Source organism: Monodelphis domestica, chromosome 4, assembly GCF_027887165.1.
Source record: "Monodelphis domestica isolate mMonDom1 chromosome 4, mMonDom1.pri, whole genome shotgun sequence".
NCBI lineage: Eukaryota > Metazoa > Chordata > Mammalia > Didelphimorphia > Didelphidae > Monodelphis > Monodelphis domestica.
Genome location: NC_077230.1, coordinates 183,383,141 through 183,407,587, shown reverse-complemented (window position 1 = coordinate 183,407,587; position 24,447 = coordinate 183,383,141). Strand labels below are relative to the sequence as shown.

Here is a 24,447-nt window from a genome sequence, read left to right as displayed (position 1 = left end):
TATATATTTATTTTGTAAAATTTCGAGTTCCAAATACTCTTCTCCTCTCCCTCTCCACCTCTTCTCTGAGATAGTCTGCAATTTGATACAGATTAAATATGTATAAAACATTTTTCTCTATTAGTCATGTTATGAAAGAAAACACCCCCCCAAGAAAAATAAAGTCTAAAATGTATGCTTCAATCTGCATTGAGATTCCATCAGTTCTTTCACTGGAAGTGAATAGCATTTTTCTTCAAAAGTTCTTTAAAACTGTCGTGGATCTTTGTACTGCTGAGAATAACCAAGTCATTCACAGTCAATCATCGTATAATATTACTGTTACAATGTTCTCCTGGTTCTGCTTCCTTCGCTTTGTATCCGTGCATGTAAGTCTTTCCAGGTTTTTCTAAAAGCAGACCAGTGGTCAATTCTTATAACACAGTTATATTCCATCACGATCACATGCCACAACTTGTTCATCTAGTCCCCAATTGGTAGACAACCCCATAATTTCATTTTTTTTGCCACCACAGAAAGAACTGTGACAGTACTTAATTTGTGAAGGAAACAAGGGGCTTGAAGAGGCAGGGGTGCAGGGAGAGTGAATTCTAGGCATTAGGAGCAGCTAGTTCAAAGACTAACACACAGAGAAAGTGCCTTTGGGTTTGTGAAATGTTTTATGCATATTATCTCATTGGAGTCATAAAGTACCAGCAAACAGTAAGAGGACACTGAGAAGAGAAATGACGGGTCCAGACTCACAAAGCTATTATATGACAAGGGGTTTCAAACTCTGTTTTCTCTCCAATTCTAAATCCAAAACTCAATCGATAAATTATTCCATGTAAAGCTCTCAGGCCAGGGGCTAATAAATCAGTCTCCAATGATCTTGCTAATTAGACACAATTTCTAGCAGCAGCTTTTAGGGAAATAGGTAAGAATCATCAGATCCCTCCCATCACACACCAAGACAGCAATAGAGTCATCCTTACCCTTGAAGAACACAAGAGGCAAGCTTACGAGAGAAACAACTTAACAGTACAAGTCCATCTTAATAAGAGTCAACTATCAATTATCTGCCTGCAGATTTATGCACTGTAAATTTTGCTTTCAAGGTTATTGACAGCCTCTATTCTATTTCATTCCAGCTTTATTAACAACTAGATTCCTTCTATTAATTTTGGATGCAGAGAATCCCTCTGCAACCCAGTTACTTAACTACCTCTTGCTACAAAGTAAAGATGGACAGGAGAAACCTTGTTTCAAAGAATGCAGGGAAGAAAGTGAAGGATCTATATTCAGGAAGACCTGAGTTCAAATCCAATTTCAAACATTTCCTAGCTCTGTGCTCCTGGGCAGGTAAGTTGCTTTTAACTTCTGTTCATCAATATGGATATATGTTTCGCATGATAATACATGTAAAAGCCAAATCAAATTGCTTGCCACCTCTGAGAGGGAAAAGGGAAGGAGGCAATTTGGACTGATATTATATACAAATATTAAAAAAATAACTTCTGTTCATCTCAGTTTGCATGAATGAATGAAATCCTGGCTTTCTGGTTCTAAATTTGGCATTTTTTCTTCTAAGCCATGCTGCTTACCCCAAATTATTAAAGAATTCCCCATTTCAATATAGAAATGAAAACTCACCCCAGGCCAAACACAAATAGAGAGGGGTTTTTTTTTCACCTAAATTACTAATCCCTGCTTCCACTACCCAGTAGGTACACAAATAATGGAGAGTAGACAATAGTTCCTTGAAAAAAATTCAATTAAAAAGCATTTTTAAATGCCTATTTGCCAAGTACTGTTCTAAGCAGCAATGCTACGAAGACAAAAATGGAACATTCTTTGCTCTCGAGGGCTTTAGATTTTACGAGGAAGATGTACATTATCTAGTAATGTAGTGGGACAGACCACCAGGTCTGGAGTCAGGGAAACCTGGGTTCAAATCTGACCTTAGTCACTTCCTAGATCTATGACCTTGGTCAAGTCACTCAACCCCAATTATCTAGGAAAAAAACAACAACAAACAAAAAGTCATTGGAGGAGATCAGGGACGAGGAACATGAAGAAAAGGTCTTGAGTAGCAGGTGGAGCTTGGTCTGATCTCAGAAGGCATCTAGCTAGAATTCCGAGAGAGAAGAGAAAAGGGAGGGCAGTCTGTGCAAAGACATGGGGAGGGAGATGAGAGGAAGCCTCCTATAGAAGGAAGACCCATAGGCTAGTTTATCTGGAATACAGCCTGAGCCTTGAAAGGAAATAATTAGAAATCAGCCTAGAATGATAACTGCAAAGGAGGGAACAGACCGTGAAGGACTTTAAATTCCAAACGAAGGATATTAATGTCATTTTCCTTTGGGAAGAAATCCTTACAAAATTTAACAAGTCGTAATGAAAAAACTTGACACATATCAAATTTTTCTTAGAGATGCATGCTCATACTTACAGGTTCACTTATATGTGTTACAATTATGTATGTATATCCTATATATGTGAATCTAAATATAAATATGTGTATGTGTGTACGACCAATGGATTGGGCGTTGAACCCAGAATAAGGAATACCTGAGTTCAAATTCAACCTTGGACTTGCTGAATATATGTAGCCCTGGGCCAGTGACTGATGACAAAAATATGGTTTTAATAGCTAAGCCAGGGAGATCAGAAACAGAAAGAAATTGTAGACCAATTTCCTTAATGGATATCGATGAGAATATTTTTTAATTTTAATTTTTTAATTTTATTTAATTGATTAATTAAGAAAACATTTCCATGGTTATTCTTTCCCTCCCCTCCCATAGCCAATCCACAATTCCACTGGGTTTTACATGTGCGATGAGAACATTTTAAACAAAACATGAGCAAGCAGATTGTATTACAGGGATCCTACACTATGACCAGGTAGGATTTAAACCAAGAATACCAGGTTGGTTCAGTAGTAAGAACTATCAGTTTGGTTGACAATATCAATAATAAAAATAACAACAAAAATCATATGATTTTATCAATACTTTCAGAAAGTCTTTGACAAAATGTATCCTATGTTCCTATTAAAAACACAGAAATCAATGAAACCTTTCTTAAAATGTTAAGTACTATCTAAGTAAAACTAAGAGTAAGCATCATCTGAAAAGAGGACAAATTTGAAGCCTTCCCAATAAGATCAAGAGTTGAATAAGGATATCCATTTTTATTTAATATTGTACTAGAAATGCTAACAATAGCAATAAGACAAGAGAAAGAAACTGAGGGAAGGAAAATAGGCAATGAGAAACAAAACTATCACTCTTCGCAAGTGATATGATGGTATACTGATAGAACCTTAGAGAATCAACCAAAGAAAACTAGTAGAAACAATAACCCACTCCTCTTGACTCCGAGGCCAGCACTTGACTAAATTTCTGGGGTTTTTACTTAAAATCAGATCTCCAATAAAATCTCTGGCATTAAACATGTTTGTAAAATCTTCACAAATTTGTCCCCAGTACAATAACAACAAAAAGCACCTGGCTAAAAAATATAGAAACTTAGAATAGCAGCTCCAGTCATGCTATAAGCAGAACATAGATATAAAAATCAATCTTCTTTAAAAACTAAACATTGTAAAATTGAATCTCACTTCACAGACAGGTAGGTGTCTGCTAGAACCAGATCATACTGGCCAGAGCTGATGGTTAAACTTTCAGTGTGAGCATTTATATCTTAGAAATCCTCAAATGCTACCAATTCAGCCTTGATTTATAGTTTTGTTGATTTCCAGAGCTGAGAAAATGACTCAAAACTGTTCAATAATTCAGTTTAAAATTAAAAGGTTTGTCAGATTTTTAAAGACGGCTGTTAAACATTTACTAGCACACCTCTGAGTCACATCCATCAAAAGGCTGGCAGCATGATGTGATAAAAAAAGAACATTAGATTGGGAGTTGGGAGAGATTTCTCCACTGACACTTACTAAGCCTGAGTTTCCTTATCTGTAAAATGAGTGTAATAATAGCATCTACCTCCCAGGGTTGTTGAGGATCAAATTTGATCTGTTTAAACTTTCTGCAAACTTTAAATCATTATATGAATCACAAGCTTTGATATTTCCAGTAGATGTTAAAGGATGAAAAAATTCATTTTCAGAGGAGTTATAGGAAGACAGGAATGCTAGTTCATAGGCTTGGAGATGGAAGAGCTGAAAAGGACCGCATGCATTATCAAGCCCAATTGTCTCATTTTGCAGGTGAGAAAACAAAGGCCAAGAGAGAGTAAGTAATTTGTGCAAACACATGTACCTAGAATCTAAGCAATATTTAAACTCAGGTTTTCCTGATTCTAATCCCTGTTTTTTATGCACTTCACCATCCAGCTCCTTTTTGATAGAATTATGACTTAGTTCAACCATAAGGAAAACAATTTAGAATTATGCAAAAAAAAAATCACTAAACTGTTCTAGCTTTTTGACACAGAGATTTCACTACTGGAGGACTTAGGCCACAAGCAAGGAAACATCTGCCCACAAATGTTTATAGTAGCATTAATTATGATAACAAAAAGCACATATTCGTGAAATAAACTATATGAACAGATGAGAAACGAACAAGCACATTTTTAATGCAGAATCAGGGAATATCATTATGCCATAAGGAATAGGAAGAATTTAGAGTCGTCAGACTTCTTATATAAAATAATGCAGTAAAAAAAAGCAGGCACAATGCACAGTGAAAATAGCATTGTAAATAAAGTCAGCATGGTGAGACAACACAAGTCTGGCCATCTAGAATGGTCAATTTATTACCATATATGACCAAAGTGAAAGGATGCATCTCCTTGTATGGTTAATTGATAAAATAACAGCTGTGGGGAGCAGAATGTGAACTTTATAAAAGGTTTTTTTAGGGGGGTTGTTGAGACTTATATCAAAGCAAATTTATCAATTATTTATTATTAAAATACAATAAATTGAGTCTCCATCTGAAAGCTGGTTCTGATTAGTTTAGAAATGAGAATGATTATAAGAAGATTGGGACAGTTAGGTGGCTCAGTGGTCAGTCAGAAACATCCAAGTTCAAATTCAGCCTCAGACATTTATTAGCTGTGTAGCTTTGGGAAATTCACTTAATCCTTTTGCCTTTGTTTCCTCATCTGTAGGAGAAGGAAATGGAAAACCACTCCAATACCTTTACCAAGAAAACCCAAAAGGATCAAGGACAGTCAGGCACGACCAAAACAAAAGAAAAACACCAAAATGAAAAGATCATTTTTCTCATGAAAACATAATTTTTTTAAACCCTTACCTTGTGTCTTAGAATCTATATTAACTATTGGTTCCAAGGCAGAAGTATGAGGACTAGGCAATTGGGGTTAAATGACTTGCCCAGGGCCACTCCGCTATATTTGAACCCAGGCCCTCTTGTCTCCAGAAATATTATCCACTGAGCTACCTAAACTTAGGGTCTGTCAAAAGATTTTAGGGAACCAGTGAACTTGGATGAGAAAACAATTTACTTTTTAACTGAAATTTAAGATTTCCTTCCATTATAAATGTGGGTAACAAACCAGAGCAGTAATAGAAGAACCTGTGAATTTGTCGCCAATAGAAACCACAGTTATTTTCTTATCACTGTATGGCAGTTGCAAATATCTCAAAATATCAAGTACACTCATCTCTAGTCAGGAATTACTAGGTATTAGACCCAATCTTTAATTGCACACCATTCTTCTTGTCTCCAGATGTATTCCAATATAATTGGTTTCCTTTGCAATCCTGTATTTCTGTCTTCTGCCCGGAAAAAAATTATTCTGAGAAAAGGTCTAGTTTTCATTAAACTGACAAAGGAATAAAGTAAGGAAGCCCTGCATTAGGACTCTGGATGGTATACAGAGAAACATACATATATCTCGATCCCTTATTGTCATCCTGACAAAAAAGAGCATTCCATTCTTTCCCCTCCACACGAAATGTCAGCTTCTCATTAAATCTAAGGCCCCTGAGGTCAAGCCCATGCCAACTGTGGCGTTTTCATGAATGTTCCCATGGGCCAGGGCACTGTGAGAGCACAGCAGGAGCAGTTCTAGGCTCTAGAGCTGAAGGGAATTGAGGGGACGGGACACCTAGTTCAGGCTTGCCTTGGCAACTGATGCCTAAGGAGAGGAACTGATCAGACAAGAGGTAAATAGCAGAGGCTGGACTTAAGATATTCTGACTCTAAAACTAGCACCCCTGCCATTACAACACATGCACTCATTGTCTAACTAGCTTTGGCCCTGTTGTTTGTTTTTTTTCTTAAAGGAAAGAATCTGATATTCTCGCTAATAACTAGAACCCCCCCAAAAAAACAACACACACACATTTAAGAAAGGTCATCATAAATCTTGTTCAATTCTGAACCAGGAATTTAATCTATCAACCAAATAAATATCAGTGAGTTCATTAGGAGAAAGAGTTTTATGAACTTTTTTTATAGTGATGAAGTATATAATTTTCTTTATGTACATGAATTTGGGGTGCTGGGGGAGTAAAAATGGAGGTGATTGGATGTGAATCAAAACCAGCAGTGCTTAAGCTCAAGATTCCCCCCCACACACCCCAGACCTGAAATTTCGTGAGTGTTGAAATACCCTCCACTGGTTCAGATCTACAACTCCTCTGTCATTTATAATCTTGGAAAGTTGCCTGGGGGATACTGAAAGTTTAAGTGCCTGCCCCATGGTCATAGAATCAGAGGCAGAAGGCTGAGTCAGGCACAGGATTAATGCTATGTAAGGTAATCTTCTAACTCACTCCTGCTAACTGGTTTTTCTAGTGAGATCAGTTAACATGGGCTTCCCATGGACATGTAAAAAGTGTCCAAATGAATCTCAGACACTTCCCAGCTGTGTGACCCTGGGCAAGTCACTTAACCCCCATTTCCTAGCCCTTACTACTCTTCTGCCTTGGAACCAATACACAGTATTGATTCTAAGATGAAAGGTGGAGGTTAAAAAAATTATCAAAATGAAGAAGCCATTTAATTTCCATAAATCATTTGCTCATGTATTAACAATTATCATTTAACAAATCAAGTCCCAGGAAGCCATGATTTAAATAATGAGAATGTTTACATACACTAAAACACCAAAAGTCTAAAGGGCATTCTTGAGGCTTTGATAGTTTCCTCTTTTATCATTTCTATGAAGCTATGATTGTGACAAACTAGAAAATACCATAATCCAAGCACTTACTGGCAAAGAATCTCTCGGTATTAGTATTGTCAATTATTAGCCATCTGTAAATTATCATAGGATGACCAGTAATGAATAGAGTGTCAGGGTTGACAGTTTAAATCTGGCCTCAACCATTTACAACCTGTTCCATCCCATGTACCACCTAGCTGCTATATATAGCATATCTATATAGAATTCAGAGTTCTGGATTTTCAAGAAAATTGTTTTCAAACTTCCCCTCATTGGGCAGATTTTCCCTTAATCTGTCTCCTCCCTCCAATAAAATTCTGTCTAAAACCACTGACAACATGAGGCTGACTACCCAAAAACACTCCTTAAAAAGCCCTGCTGTTTGCCTATCAGAAATCCTCTCCTTTACCCATTAGCTATCTCTAAAGGACAAAGATTTTGTTGGGGGGACATGGAATGGTCAGTAGAACAAAGAGGTCATGACATGGCAAACAAGTCCATCATTTAATAGAGATCCTCCTTTCTAAGCTTCTTACCTGGGAAACCAAAGTTTCCCCAATAGCCTTGCTATTTTTCTTCAGTTTACTGAAAAACTAAAGCAATTCACCGTAAAAACCCAAACACTAGTCTGTTTCTCCAGAAAAGCCTATGTTCAGAATTAAAACATTGGTGAAGTAGAACTGTTCCTTGGCTACAAGAGGGAGGTGGGAGGAGGGGAGGGAAAGAACATGCATTATGTAACCATGGAAACATATTCTAAATCAATTAATTAAATAAAAATTTTCAAATAAAAAAAGGCATTGGTGAATCTAAGCAAAATACAAAAGAACATGGTAGCCCATTAGACCCTAGTCTACCAAAGTCTCATTGAACTACAGTAATAAGCAAACCCCATAAAGTTCAATTTCAGATCTCTGGAAGTTATTCTCTATCCAACTAAAATGAGCGCTATTGGTTCTTTGCCTCCTTGATCACTGGGTCAACAAGAAGAAGTCAACATTTACAAAGTGCTTTCTTTCCAGCTAGGGTTGCAAAGAAAGACAAAGGATGGATGCTACAAGATCAGGTTAATGGAGAGGCAATATGCATAACGCTATGTACAAACAAGACCTAAACAAGTTAGATTAGAGATAATTTCCAAGGGAAAGCACTAAGAGTGCCTCTGAAAGTCTTCTTGGAAAAGATGAGATATTAGCCTACATGTGAAGGGGCAGTGAGGTGACTCAGTGGATAGAGGATTGAAACTGGAGTCAGGAAGACCTGACTTCAAATCTCACCTCAGATATTTTCTAGCTATGTGACCCTGGACAAGTCTTTTAACCCTATTTGCCTCAGTTACCTTATCTGCAAAATGTGCTGGAGAAGGAAATAGCAAAACTGCTCTAGTATCTTTGGCAAGAAAACCCCAAATGAGGTCACAAAGAGTGAGACACAGCTGAAAAATGACTAAACAACAACAATAAGGTCTGGGGAATCTTGGAAATAAAAACCCAAGCTCTCTTACTTTGAGTTATCAATCCCTGGCTTCAGAAGAAATGTGAATTTTGTCAGCATAAGGCAGGAACTTAAAGTGAATATATGTAAAGAAAATTTTAATTTGTAAAGTCATTCAAAGTGAATGTAAGTCATGAGCCGCTCCTTTCCTTGGGAAAACTTTCTTGCAGATATAAAACTTATTATTTAGGTGCTGTTTGGCTAAGTAGAAGAGTAAGAATTTTAGACATAGTAATTCCTCAAGTAGAATGTAACATGCTGATATAAGGTATATGCCCTAAAGAATATGTGAGGTCTAAACATCTGCAGAGAAATAATGGTGTTTGGCATTTTTCCAGCATCCCCTTAGATTTAAAGGCTTCAAAAGATTTTATAGCCAGCATTTCTCAACACGTACCTGAGAATTACCTTACTCAAGAACTGCTAGACACAGAAACAATCTATCAAGCATGGCTTTTAAATCTCTTTCTCTAGGAACATTAAAAAAGTAAAATCAGAATTGATATACGCGTTGGTGGAGATCAAGGCAAGGGAAGAGATTTATGACCTAGGTTTAAATCCTGCCTCTGCTGTTTATTAATTGTGTTAGCCAGGGTCAATTACTTAACTTCATTGTGGCTCCTTTTTTTTATTTGTAAAAGGGAAACCCTGGTTTAGAATTGACCACTAAGGTTCACTCCAGCTCTAAACTCCACAAATATTTTGTTTTTATGTTGGGGTCTCCCTAACTCTACCAGGTCGGAAGTTCAAGGGCTACTCACTGCCTGATAGGCACAGGAGCTTTGACCTAGGTTGTCCCCCATTTGGGGGGACGTTGGGTGTCACCATATTAATGCTAAACTTGGTTCAGGCACCTGATATTGGCTAAGCCCATGGCAGTTCAGAACGCCGGAGTCTGAGAGATCTGCCAGTCTTTCAGCCTCCCCAGGAATAGAGATTACAGATGTGCACCATTACAATCCTCCTAGGTTTCTTATCTAGGAAAACCCCAGTATTCTGGTTTCCCTAATCAACCCTAAACTGTTCAAATTCCAATTGACTAATGTCCTCCCCAAGTACAGTTTCCCAATTTCCTTTTTAATCCCACACCAACAAATTACTTGTATTTTATAAAGACCAATAAAACATATCTATATCAAAACTCAGCCACATAATTCTCCACAGAGAATGCTTTCCAATCCAGGCTCCAAGGTCATGATTTAATACCCGCTCCTGGAAGACACCACAAAGTACTAGACCTTTCCTTCAGCTCATTCTCCACTGCTGCCCTGGTGGAAGGGTCTGGAAGGTGGCAGCTGACTTCTAAATTAAATAAGAGCTTCCAAAAGTAGGAGAAGGAAAGCGTGGGCTTTATATAAAAGTTTGTTACTCAATCTCCTGCCTTCTCAACAGTTAATGCAGTTCTCTATTTCCATCTTTTAGACATTTCCATTTAACTATCCTGCCTTTGCTTCAAACTCAACATAGCCTTCTCAACCAGTTGTATCTTCATCTCCACCAATGCTAACTTCTACAACCTGGCTCCTCTTCCCAATCATCCCATTATTTTTAATTGTTTCATCAACCTAGAAAATTTGGACTTGTCTTTGACTTTCCCATCTCTTTTGAACGCTGTAGCCATCTATAACCAGGTGTTGTTATTTCTTTATACAAAATGTCACATAAAGTTATCCTTTCTTTTTCATTTCCATCACTGTAAGTCTTTATCACTTCATGCATGCCCAGATGACTTAGACAACCTCCTAGCAATTGTGTCTCTAACACAGGTCACTCCTTGCTCCAACTGATTCTTCATACCGATACCAGATGAATCTTCCTAGACCACCATTTTCATCATGCTATATTCCCCTTCTAGAAAAGTTACAATAGGTTCCTATTATGTTAAGTTCAAAGTCATCTACTTCATTTAAAAAAACTCTCCATCAGTTGCCACTTCACCTAAATGTCTTTACCTCCTCAGTTCTTGCTCTCTCCCACATATCCTGCCTTTTATTTAGGCCATGCTCTTCTCTGCTCTCCCCCCAAATCTCCCACTCTCTTCTCCCCAATCTGGAATCCCTCAAGCTTCATATTTCCTCCAAGAAGCACTCCCACAGTAATTTAGTCTATGCTGATCTTTTTCTGAATTCCTTCCCCCTTTTCAATCAACATCATTATCAAGTAATTGTTCTTTAATTGTTTAATATCTGGATTATCCCCAATGATATCGTTTGTTCCTTGAGTACACAAATGGTATCATCTATTTCTTCAACATTCGCTGATATCTCATAGTGCTGCACAGGTAAAAGTCATTCAGTAAATAACTTCTTGGTTGACTCATCAGCTGGAGCACAAATTATCTCCATTTTAAAACTCTTAACCAGGACTTAACAAGATTAAAAGTGTAAGTGAAAGTGAATTCCCATTTTGCATATTAGCACACCCCCTGTTTTCACTATATGAAATAAATAATTTCAAATGAAAAGTCAGTAAATTTTAAGAATTCATTTGATTGGGGGGAGCTGGGGAGCTCTGTGGAGTGAGAGCCAGGCCTAGAGGCCTTAGGTTCAAGTCTGACCTCAGATAGCTACATGACCCTGGGCAAGTCACTTAACTCCCATTGCCTAGCCCTTACCACTCTTCTGCCTTGAAACCAATACACAGCATTGATTCTTAGGCAGAAGGTAAGGGTTTAAAAAAAAATTCATTTGATAGTAAAGCCATAGTTTCCACGGCCTTTAGGACACAAGACACTTTGGATACCAAAGGTTTCTAGAAAGCCATAAAATTTTACAATATACACGCACCATTTTTAAGCAGTGTAGGAGTAATAATAATATATTCTTATCATTATTATTATTATCATCAACTATTATAATATATAGCATATATTATTATATATTATATCTAGTATAATATGTTTACTATATAGTAAACATTTCTATTAGTTCATAGTATATTATATATTATAAAGTATGTTCTATATATTATATAGAATTATAATATATTATATCTATTATATTATTCTATTCTAAAATATATAAAATATATTGTATTATATATACATCTATTATATATCATGTATCATGTTATTATTACTAATTATATAAAATTAATTACTATTATCATTATTAATAGCTAATATTTACATAGCACCTACTATGTGCCAATAAGCACTTATAAATATTATCTTATTTGATCTTCACAACAACCCTGGAATGTAGGTATTATTATTATTAATCAATAAATTAATTTTTGTTTGAACGGGCTCTTCCTAACTCCCGTCTTGGGGCTCTCTCCACTGCTCTATCTCAAGGATCCTCCTAAATCTACTCCGCTCACCACCTTGATCCCAAGCCCTTGAGTTCTGTGAAGGTGAGGCCAGCTCAGGTCCTCCCTTCCTTTATGCGGCGTCCTGCTGCGTTTGTGATGGCTCCAGTAAGGGGGCTTTATAGAGTCCCTCCTCGGACAGGAGCGGTTCCCATAGACGGCGCCAACTATTTCTGGTAACCAAGGGTGACAGCTCCATCCGTCTAAGCCATTCACTGCCTGGCACAGGGACGAGCTGGACCGCTGGGCAGCCTTTGACACTTGTGTCCACCGTCCCTTCGCTTATTCAGGCCAGGACTGTACGGCACGTTACAGAGATGGACCTCCTCTCTTGTCCGTTTGGGTGTCAGCAGCAAGAGATCAGCCCTGGGCGCACACACAAGTCGCCTAACTTCTAGCGTCCCGCCACCAACCACAGTTTGACTTTAGAGTCCATTTGTTACCACGTGGGTTCATTCTCGTGGGGATTCCTGTCTGTCAGTAAGTCTAGACTGATTTTGTAAAAGAGTAATGAGTTCCCAGGCAACTTCCTTCAAGCTGTCCAGGGAAATTCACGCTCTTCCTTCTCTTCAGGAGATGGCTAAGTAAAAAACTCTGGAAGGAGCCCTGGGTATGGGCATTTGGAGTCCTTTGTAGAATCATAAAGTCAACCAGAGTAAAGATGTAAAGGTAAGCAGTATAAATTGAGCTGCTTTTGGGTTTCTATATCTTTTTTTAATTTTTATTTTTTTGTTATCGACATTAAAAATCTACATATAGACATACATATACAGTCAACACCTATAGTGTTTTTTCTTTTAAGCCTTTACCTTCTGTCCTAGAATTGATATTAACTTTTCGTTCCAAGGCATAAGAGTTAAAAAAAGGCTAGGCAATAGGGGTTAAGTGACTTGTCCAAGGTCACACAGCGAGGAAGTGTCTGAGACCACATTTGAACCCTGGACGTCCCATTTCCAGTCCTGGCTCTCAATCCACTGAGCCCGGATTCCCATAGGCTGAGAGAGCAGGCGAGAGTACTTTCATCAGAGTGTCTAAGTACAGAAGTGCCGTAGGTAGACAGACACACTTACATAAGTGTATCTATGTCTATAGACATAAGTGTATAAGATAATGGATTTCAAAAGCACCTGAGTGTTGTGTGCATATAAAATCAGCACCAAAAGCACTTAAATCCATACATGTGGACATAGATACTATGTATAGCTTTGGGAGAGGGAATTCTCTGGGCAAAGGAAATCCCAAGTCCAGTTCTTATCCCTATCTTGACCTCACAGAGCTAAAGCTGAAAAAGGACCCCCCTCTCAGAGGTCATCTGATCCAATGTCATCATTCTACAAATAAGGACACAGAAGCCTGAGGAGGTTAAGTCATTTATTCAACATCACACAGGTAATGCGTGTCAGAGCTGGGAATTGAACCCAGCTTCTTTTTTTCTTTCAATTTACTGGTTTATTTTTTTTAATTAATTAATCAATTAAATTTCTGGGTTATATATGTATTATCATGCAAAATATATTTCCATATTATTCATTTTTGTAAGTGAATAATCTTATAGAACCAAAACATATACCCAAATAAACAAGTGATAAATCATATGTTTTCACCTGCATTTTTACTCCAGCAGTCCTTTCTCTGGAGGAAGATAGCATTATTCTTTTCCATAAGTCCCTCAGAATTGTCCTGGATTATTGTACTGTTGTTAGTAGCAAAGTCTATCACATTAAAAAAAAAAAAAAAACCCTTACAGGGGCATCTGGGTAGCTCAGTGGATTGAGAGCCAGGCCTAGAGACAGGAGATTCTAGGTTCAACTCTGGCCTCAGAGTAGCTGTGTGACCCTGGGAAAGTCACTTAACTCTCACTGCCTAGCCCTTACCACTCTTTTGCCTTACAATACACAGTATTGATTCTAAGGTGGAAGGTAAGCTTTTAAATTTTTTAAATTATTTATTGTATTATTAATTTTATATTTATAGAATTATATTTATGTTCTATACAATTATAAAATTATAAAATAATCATTACATTATTTATTATTTTATTTTTCTAAAAGGGTTAAGTGACTTGCCATGAGTCACATAGCTAGTCTGAGGTCAAATTTGAATCCAGGACCTCCTATCTCTAGGCCTGGCTCTCAATCCACTGAGCCACCCAGTTGCCCCTAAGTCTCACATTTGATTGTTCCACAATATTGCATTTACTGTGTACAAAGTTCTGCTGGTTAAACCCATTTTCTAAATAGGTCCCAGATATCTAACCAAGAACAGCAGAAAATAGTGCTGCACCTGTTTAGCTATCTGAGACATTTAAGTAATAATGATACCCAGATTCATGATTATAAGCACTTTTCCATATGTTCTCTCCTAGACCCCTCAATATTCCTATATGGTTGGTAAAGCAATTATTATTTTGACTTCATAGATGAAGGCACTGGAACTGAGAGAGATCGGGTGACTTTCTCCAGAAAGAAAGCCAGAGCTAGTAAGGTTTTCCAACTCTAAACTCACTAATCATCTACTAAATATTAGTTTTCTTTAAATGTATTCTTCCTCCCTTCCCATTCCCATATCTTAAACAAAGTGTAATCAGAAAGACTTAAAGTAAATAATCAAGTTTAAGATATTATTTAAAAAGCAATAAGCACCATCTAGGTTTCATCTCTTAAGAAGAAATTGGCACATTTCCTCAAAGTTTTTGTTTTTTCAATCTGATATGAATATTGTTTATTTTCTATACTGTGTAAACAGAGTTAAAATGGTTGAGGTTGTAAACTGTAAGTGAGTAAAATAGTTGAAGATATAAATTGTGATAGATATAAGAGTGGGTGAGTAAATTTGTGACCACAGAAAATATGTTTCACTACAGTGTCTTGGTTTTAAATCAAATATAAGGTGGTCACCAGGGAAATATTCCCAATTATGAATATACCCAAGTCAACTGGGTTTTATAGAGAATTTAATTAATAATACAATGAGGAATTAAAGAAAAGAGAGAAAGAGAGAAAAAGGAAATAAGTATGAAGGGCCTTAAGCCGACATGGCCTAGACCTGAGTCTTAAGAGAGAGAGATCAGTCAGTCAGTCTTTTATCACATACTACAAGGTCTGTCTAAGCAAGGATTCTAGTGACAGAGTCTCCTCAGAGAGAGTTCCAGCCAGGGTCCTCCTCAAAGAGCCTTCCAGCCAGAGACTGTTTCAAAGGGCCTCTCTCCAGAGCCTCCAGAAGGGACAGAGTCCCCTCAGAGGAGCTCCAGCGAGACCTCCTTAGAGATTGTCCTCCAAGAGCTTTCCTTCTCCAGAGCCTCTCTCAAGAGATCCTCCAAAAGGATTGACTTTCAAGAGATTCTGCTTTTTCTTATATAGGGGGTTTTCTCCTATGTCACCTCCCCTAAGTCCCTACATCTACCAATCACAGTAGACGTTTTCCAAAGAACAGCCCATTCTAAAAACATTGCTGAGTCGACTAATCCCTTTAGTAAGTTTGTACCAGAAAAAACTTCTGAATAAGTTTTCATCTCTTTGCTCCTGGCAAGTTTACAAGTTGCCTGACCTTTAATAGGTACTTAGCACTCCATTGTATTAATTCTAAAAATAGGCATGGCTTAAAGAACTTTTTGCCTCATTATAAGTATGGGTTAAAGTATTTTCATTGTTTAGCAAGGAGTTTTCTCCCCTAAAGCAGTCTTAAGTATGGTGGAGTAGAGGTCCTCCCATTTCTGATCCAAGTAGAGTTCTCACTGTCAAAATGGGGAATGTTCCCAGTAGGGAATTGTTCCAATGGAGAATTCCCCAATGTGGAAATTTTTAACATTCACAATTCTGAGAAATTTCAAGATTCACAACTGGTAAACCCATTATTTAACAATTTTTTAAGAGGCAGATTTACTAGCAAGTGGACTTTCGTGAAGGTCAAAGCAAAGGTTGGTAACTGGAAAATCAGGTATTTGACCCTTCCAGTTCACAAGGAGGAAGTGATTAAATGTTAGATACCATTAAGTTGTTTTTTTTTCTCCAGGAATCTGCAGCATTTGAGAAGCATTGGCAGCTGCTAGGAGTGACTGAAATAACATCCATTTCTTCATGACACTTTTCAGAGCTCACTTTTTCCCCTTATTGGAAAGTGGATGGTTTGAGGGGTTTTAATTTTTCTTGAATCTTTTTTTAAATTAAAAAGCATTTCTTATTTCTCCCTCCTACCTCACTATCATCCCCCATTCCTATGTCCCAAATCAAGAGGAAAAGAAGAAAAACAAAACCTAAGGGTTTTTAAAGTGATTTCATTTTACAAAATTATTGCAGCAAAAAGGATTTATAGTTAATAAGAAACTATGGCCAGTAAGAAAATTATTTAGACTTACTAGTCCTACCCTCCATATGGAATTGAATCATGCAGACTATCTGTTATCTCCACTAGTGACTATTATGGTTTTGATTTTCTTGTATAGTCTAGAAAGCTTTTCATATACTAGTATGGAGACTTCCATGAACACTTTAGGAGACAGATGGAGGACAAGTATTGATAATTTTCTCTTTATAAGTAGAGAAACAGAGTTCCCTTTGAAAAATCAATTCTAGGAATAGAAGCAGAATTTCTTACTCTTAATATGCTGCTGTGACAGCTCTTAGCAGTTTTCCACTTAAACTGAGGCTTTGAGCCTGTTTAAAATCAATGGATCTGATTTCACTGCTATTGTTTTTTTTTCCTGGAAGGATGTTAGGGTTACTACAGTAAATGTTTGATGAGTGTATTAAAAAAAACAATGTATGTACTTTGGGTGTTGTCTTTATTACATGAACTATTCTGTCCTTTGTTCATAATAGGCACACCTATATTATGAAAGTGCAATGAACTAAGCTGAGAACACTACAACCTGGAGGCTCGAATTCTGGTAGAATTTCCCATTCACAGGACTACATGTGCTTTGTTATGTGTAAGGGCTCACTCTGTCTGGCTCTGACTATCTCTGTCTGTCCGTCTCCCTCTCAGACTGCCTCTGTCTCTTTCCCTCTTTCTCCATCCTTTTCTACCTTCTTCTATTTCTCTTTATTTTTCTATTTTAATAAATGAGTATATATATATATTATATTTATATATGAAGCATATGAAATTCTATCATTAAAGTAAACCAATTAAAATTATTAGTTTAATAATCAGACACTCTTCACACTCATATTACAAATCTCAAAGTCTTCCCTGCATTCTAATTATGTTCTATCACACGTATAAGGCAGATAGGTGGCACAGTGGATAGAACATCTCAGGAAGACCTAACTTCAAATCTGGCCTCAGACACTTAATAGCCATATGACTCTAGGCAAGTCATTTAATCCTATTTATCCCAGTTTCCTCATCTGTCAAATGAGCTGGAGAAGGAAATGGCAAACCACTCCAGTATCTTTGCCAAGAAAACCTTAAATGGGATCACAAAGAGTCAGAAATAACTGGTCAACAATTACATTTATAAAAGAAATATAATTTTTTTAAAAAGAGTAAATTTAGGTATCCAATAATTCAAGTTGTTATGTTTTTCAGAGCTGAGGAAAGTATTAGGCACTTTATTTTTTTGCTTTAAATAATCAGAGGAAGCATATTTCTAATATCAAGGCCTTTGTATCAGTTTATAGTGACTCTACGCATCTGGAACTCAAGTTATCTAACTACCTTACCAGTCTAAAACACAATGTCAAATCAGAATATAAAAAAGTTAAAGTAAGAATGCTATGTGCATTGAGAGAAAGAACTATGGGAGTAGAAATGCAAAAGAAAAACAAATGACTTATCACTTATAGGTATGGGTACGTGATTTGGTGTTCAAGCTTTAAAAACTTGCTTTATAGCAAAAATGAATAATATGGAAATAGGTATCAAGTGATAATGTATGTACAACCCAGTGGAATTGCTTGGCAGCTCTGGAAGGGGGGAGGAAAGAGGGGAGGGAAAGAAAATGAATCATGTAAACATGGAAAAATATTTTAACAGAAATAAATAAAAATCAATGGGGAAAAAAAGAAAAAAATTAAAGTCTTCTTCATAATCATAATAAATAATAGGAAGTCCACACACTTAAACTTATATAATTAGAGAATAACACTTTCAGAGCCTCACTCAGAATCACCTTGCTCATAACTTACAACTCTAACATTTTGGCCATCTGATTTCTATACCCAAAGTACACTGGTGATGTCAGGGACCAATACAGGAAGCTGCACTAAGAAGTAGAAAAAAGAGCAATGGAAGAGACAGAAAAAGTGCAAAAAAGAGACCCAATTATTAAAAAAAATAAAAGCACAGTATTAAGGGCAAATAGTCCTACATATCAAATTAGACTCAAAGGGCTTTGCTATATTTTAGCATAATTTAATAAGTTCAAAATTAAGATACTGAGACATAAAAGGTCCCATTAGACACAGACACAAATATATATGCATATATGTATTCTCTTAAGAATGAAGGCAAATTATATTCCTCAGTCAATACTCAATATTTTGAATACTGTTCCTTTATCAAAAGTTAACTGTTTTGAATCCTATTTCCTCTGAGATCTTGATTTTTTAAAGTGAAAGTTCAAAAATCTGATTAATTTTGACAAATGAGTTAATGATCCTGCCTTACAAAGGCAAGATCTATTATAATTTCCTTAGTGGTCATCTGGAGATGATGCTCTGTCCCAATGTAATAACCCCGAAAGGGCAGAATGTAATAATATAGGAGTGAGGGGTGGCTGGAGCTTGCCTTACTTCTCAAATCCCACATCCTAAGTAGGTTTTATTCTCCTGATACCAGTCCTCCCCAATAGTCATGTTTAAACACGGTGCACAAATGACCCTGGGTTTATAAAGATTATGCTGATGGGGCCAGGGTTATCTGAGGATCAACATGGATATGGGGCCACCAGTTGTTTTTTAAGGGAGGGAGAAAGAGGAATGGCAACTAGGGGATAGAGTCAGGAAAACCTTATCGCCTGAGGCACTTTACAAGCTATGTGAGAGCAAGTCCTTAAACCTCTATTTACGTGGTTTCCTCTTCTATAAAATGAGGGTAATAAATAGCACCTAATTCACAGGTTTTTTTGTGAGAATTAAATGAGACATTTCTAAAATACTCAACACAGAGCCTGGAACCTAGAAAACACTTAATAAATGCATAATATGGGCAAATATGGAAATAAATTTTGTGTGACTTCACATATAAAAATCAATATTATATTGTTTGCCTTCTTTTGAGGGGTGGATGGAAAGAAGTGGGAACTCCAAATTTTTAAAAATGAATGCCAAAAAGAGATTGAAATGTAATTGGAAAACATCTAACAAATTAAATAAAAATATATTAAAAATAAGTGCATGTGTCCTTTCCTTTCTTTGAAGCCCAGTTCAAACCCCACCTTCCATGATGGCTTTCCCAGATTGCCAATAAAGAATAATCCCTTCCTATTCAATTTTTTTCATGTGTTGCTATCAGGCAAACAGTGTATAAGTACAAATAGCTCTTAAATTTTAATCAGATGGCTTGGTTTGAATCCAAGTTCTATTATGTGCTTATATATTAACCTTGGGGTGAGTCCTTTCCCTTCTATGGATCTTAAGTTTCCTTATCTGTCATATGAGAAGACTGAAAGGCATTGTCTCTAAGATCCTTTCTAGTTCTTTTATTTAATTTTTTCCCCCATGGTTACATGATTCATGTTGTCTCCCTCCTTTCTTTCCTCCCCCTCCCACAGTTGACAAGCAATTCCACTGGGTTATACATGTATTATCATTCAAAACCTATTTCCATATTATTCATTTTTGTAATAATAATCTTTTAAAATCAAACTCCCAAATTATATACCCATATAAACAAGTGATAAATCATATGTTTTCTTTTGCATTTCTACTCTCACACTTCTTTCTCTAGATGTGGATAGTGTTCTTTCTCATAAGTTCTTCAGAATTGTTCTGAATCATTGCATTGCTCCTAGTAGAGAAGTCCATTACATTCGATTGTACCACAATGTTTCAGTTACTGTGTATGATGTTCTCCTGGTTCTGCTTATTTCACTCTAAAGCAGTTCTCACAGGTCTTTCCAGTTCTTATAGAAATCCATCAATTCATCATTCTTTTCTGTACAATAGTATTCCATCACTATCATATACCACAATTTGTTCAGCCATTCCCCAATCAAGGGACATCCCCTCAGTTTCCAATTTTTTGCCACCACAAAGAGAGCAACTATAAATATTTTGTACCCTTTCCAATTCTATGATCCTATGACCTCTCCTACATATAACATTCCAACTTGAATTATAGTCCCTCCATATAAACTCAACCAAGTAAGAAGTAACATCAACTTCCCCACATCCCAGTTTTATCCCAGCTCCAAACACCTTGTTTCCACTCTAGAAGACATTCAATAAGCATTTGTTGAATCTGTATTTTTGAGCTCTTAAAAGGCAACTCTCAAATAGTAGCCAACCTAAAAGACATCTCCCCTTGTATTCTCTTCAGAAAGGAATGAATCATTCCAGTCTAAAATCTGTATAGGATTCAAAGATTTTTTTTTTAATTTAAAGCGCCCATTTATAAGTAATTGTCATGTCAAAACATTTTAAAGCATCATTAGTTGGCTAAGTAGCCTGCAGCAACTTTCTTAGAAGTGGAAGCTTGACTGTTCTCATCATGGGATCACATGCTGAGTCACTGCTGGGGTGAGAGAGAGAAAAGGGGGTTTGAAAAGGTCTCAGTTTTTGTTTAAGGCAATAAGAGGTGAGGAAGAAGAGATAAGCACTCAAAGTCAAGGACAAGAAGGGAAATCAGTTCAGGTGTTGCTTTGGTAGTTGAGATCTAGCCCAAACCAACCCAAATAGGTCTTGTTTGGTGTCATCACCTTGAGAAGGAAGGCTAAGGGTGATGGTAAATCAATAAAGCCTTCCAGCAAAGAGCTCTGATTTCTCTTCATTTAGAAAAGAAATTCAGACAGGATGTGGAAATGTATTTGGTGAACCCCAAAGATTCTTTCTAGAATTTGGGTGGAATATTCAGAAAAGGTCATTTGGAACAATGGGCAGAGCTGGACTTGGAGTCAAATTCTGTCTCAGATTCCTCCCTTGCCTAGGTGATCTTGGGAAAGGTCATTTTACTGTGAACCTGTGTGAACCTAGGCAAATCACTTAATTTTCAAAGCTCTATGCAAGAGATGGCTGAATTGCAGAGAAGGTACCCACTTGCACTAGTAAAGGGAGTCTCTCTATCTGAGCGTTCCCTTTTTCAATGAAATCACAATTAAATAAATTATTATTCATAATAATAATAATATTGTTAGCCAATCCTACAGTGCTCCAAATCACTAATAATAAGAGAAATGAGAATCAAAGACAACCCTGCAATTTTACCTCCTACCAAGACAATTGGCAAAGACGACAAAAGATCAAAATAGTCAAATTGGAAGGATTGTAGAAATATTGGTTCACAAATGTCTGATTAGTGGAACTAGGATTTTTAGTACATCCATTTTGGAAAGCAACTAGGAATTCTCCAAATAAAGTAGCTAAAAATGTCCAAACCCTCTGAACCAGAGATTCCATTGCTAGGAGATCACTGACAAAAAGAAAGGTTCCATAGACACCAAAATATTTATAGCAGCACATTTTGCGGCAGCAAATAACTGGAAACAAAGTAAATGGTCATTGATTGAGAAATGGCTATACACAGACTGTGGTATGTGGATGTAATGTAATATTATTATGCTGTTAGAAGTGACGAGCATGATGCATATGAAGAAACAAAAAGGCTTACATGAATCGATGCAAAGGATAGAGTGACCACAACACTTTAAATGCAAAGGACAACCACTACAAAACAATAAAAAATGAATGTTGTGAGATTATAAAGAACAAGTATGAGTTCAAGGAAGAGATATCGAAAGATGATCCTCTCTCAAACACATACTTTTCTGAAGTGAGGTCTAGAGATGTAGAGCATTGTCTATAACATCAGATGTTTTCAATGCGTTGATCAGTTTTGCTGACATTTTTTTCTCTTCTTCCTCTTTTTCTCTAAAACTTTAAAACTTCCTTGTTACAGGAATGACTCTTGGGAAAGGGGAAGAAGAGGACCCAGGGGAAATCTAGGAGATATAAAATAAATCGATAAAATCTATTTAAAACAAAAATGCTCAGTCTTGTAGCCACTAGCGAAAAGGTGTCAAATACTCTCAGTAAAGCTTAGTAAGACTATAATGTTTATTGTCATTTCAAGCACATAGTTCTGCTGATCTTTGTATTTTCCCCTATGGTAGGCCACAAGACACAGCTAATAACTGTGGTAAATTGATTATTGTTTCTAGTTGGTGTTAATTTTATGTTTTCATACAAAAGGATGAGAAGCAATAATAGAGTGGAAAGAAGGATAGGTTGAGAGTCTGAGGTTCTGTGCCCAAATCCTGGTTCTGCAACTCACTCTCTATGTGAACTGGGATAAACAAAATTCATCAATTTGGGCCTCAGTTTCTTCATCTGTTAATGGTGCAGTCAAGAACACTCATCTTTCTGCGTTCAAATCTGGTTTCAGACACTTACTAGTTTTGTATGACCCTGCTTACGTCACTTAACTCTTTTTACCTCAGTTCCTTCATCTGTAAAATGAGCTGGAGAAGGAAATGGCAAATAACCCAAGTATCTTTGCCAAGAAAACCCCAAATGGAGTCACAATGGGTGAGACACAACTGGAAGGACTGAACAGTAACAAGGGTTATAGTTTTAAATCTGGGATTCTGTGAAATGGAGAATGGCACTTGCTATTCAGTCATGTCCAGTTGAGACCCCATGGACCATATTATCCAAAGGATTGTCTTGGCAAAAGATACTGGAATGATTTGCCATTTCCTTCTCCAGATTTAAGCGACTTGCCCAGGGTCACATAGCTAATAAGTGTGTGAGGTCTCATCTGACTCGGGTCTTCAGGACTCTGCGCTCTACCCTCTTAGCCACCTACTTGGCAGAAGGATGCCATTTTCTAGCTCTTTCAGTCTCTTCCTCAGCAAGCACCTTGTTGATGTAAATGAAAACATAAGATGGCTTGTCTTTGGACTTCAATGTTCAGCAGGTACTGTTTTCTGATGCAAAAAAAAGTTAATTAAAATATTATTCTTGGCATATGAACCTGAGCATACAATTCCCACATAAAAAGGCAAGTTATACTTCAGGAAAAACAGCAGTAGAGAGTAAAGAAAGTGTGTTATACTTCATGTAGCTGGATCTGGACGAATGCATCAATAATGTCCAAACCATGGAAATGGATCACAGAATGGAAAACAAAAAAGCTCTAAAAATCGAATGAACCAATACAGACAGCCCTGAAGGAAGCCATGGAAAAAAAGATTTTAAACAAAGAAAGAATGTGCCATCCGTGCCAATAATAGAGTTATTACCTAGTGGGGCCAGCTATTGCCAAATTGGGTGTTCCCTGTACAATGTGCTTCCTTTTGAACTTCAACCTGTAAATGTGCTCCTGGCATATCCAAACCTCCGCTAGAACCTGGGAATGCAGAGTGAAACAAGTCTGGGCCTCTGCAAACTGTTTGAGGAACTTCAGGAGGCATTTTGGGATATAAGAGAGGAAGACCTTGGGCTTTTAGAGGCAGCTTTTGTTTCAACTCAAGAATAATTCCAAGAAGTGTCTATTGATGTGCAAAGAGGGATGTCAAAGTGGCAGGCAGGCAGGCAGTGGTGTTTCTGCTGTCTAGGAATTTACAATTTAATAAGGGGACAAAAGGAGGCCATACAAAGCACTGGACTAATTATTGCAGAGGACACAATGATAGGCTAATGTCTCTGCTTTTGGTATAATAGAGAAATTCTTAATAACCGGGGGATTGTGACCTTATCTTTTTTATTTCATATTTTGATAACTGTATTTCAAAATAAATAAGGACAGCTAGCTGGCATAGTTAAAGCACCAGAACTTGAGTCAGGAAGACCAAGTTCAAATCTGACCTCAGACTTTACTAGCTGGTTGACTCTGGCTAAGTCATTTCATCCTATTGGCCTCAGTTTCCTTATCTGTAAAATGAGCATGAAAAGGAAATGGCAAACCACTCTAGTACCTTTGCTAAGAAAATCCCAAATGGGGTCCCAAATAGGCAAATATGATTGAAACAACTAAATAACAACAAATTTCAAAATAACTTATTTTTCTTTGTAGTCTTCCATGTACTTTAATTTACACATTTAAAACCATTTTTGTGAGAAAGGGTCCTCAGGCATCATCAGACTGCTATAAAGAGTTCACATGCCCCCCCCCCCAAATTGAAAGTATTAAGAACCATTAGTGAAAAGGAAAGAGGCTTCAATTTGGAATCAGAAGACCTGGCTTCCAATGTTGGCCCTGTTTTTTTAATACTAATGGAGGAGAAAGATTGGATTCTGAGGCCCTAAATTCAAATTCTGGTTCTGCAACTTAGTACTTTTGTGACCTCAGGTCAATCAATTAACTCCTCTTGGCCCAAGTTTCTTTATCTATAAAATGATG

General features: G+C 37.0%; 1 protein-coding gene and 1 long non-coding RNA gene across 6 annotated transcripts in view; one reads left to right on the top strand and one right to left on the bottom strand.

Moving 5' to 3' along the window:
* The window catches only part of ITGA6 (integrin subunit alpha 6), a 101,603-nt gene that overhangs the window by 60,192 nt on the left and 16,964 nt on the right, over positions 1-24,447 (bottom strand). The window contains exon 1 of one of the 4 annotated variants that reach the window (XM_056793995.1): positions 11,959-12,185. The exons of the other annotated variants lie outside the window; for them this stretch is intronic. The gene's annotated coding sequence lies outside the window, so the exon portion shown is untranslated. Of the gene's footprint in view, positions 1-11,958; positions 12,186-24,447 lie in introns of those variants that run through there. 4 annotated transcript variants of the gene reach the window in all.
* On the top strand, positions 12,055-16,129 carry LOC130453717 (uncharacterized). Of its 2 annotated transcripts, XR_008911232.1 has the most exons (3): positions 12,088-12,615; positions 13,221-13,335; positions 15,958-16,129. It is a non-coding gene; the product is annotated as an uncharacterized LOC130453717 (long non-coding RNA). The 2 variants fall into 2 exon arrangements; XR_008911233.1 differs by lacking the exon at positions 13,221-13,335 and having other exon boundaries at positions 12,055-12,615.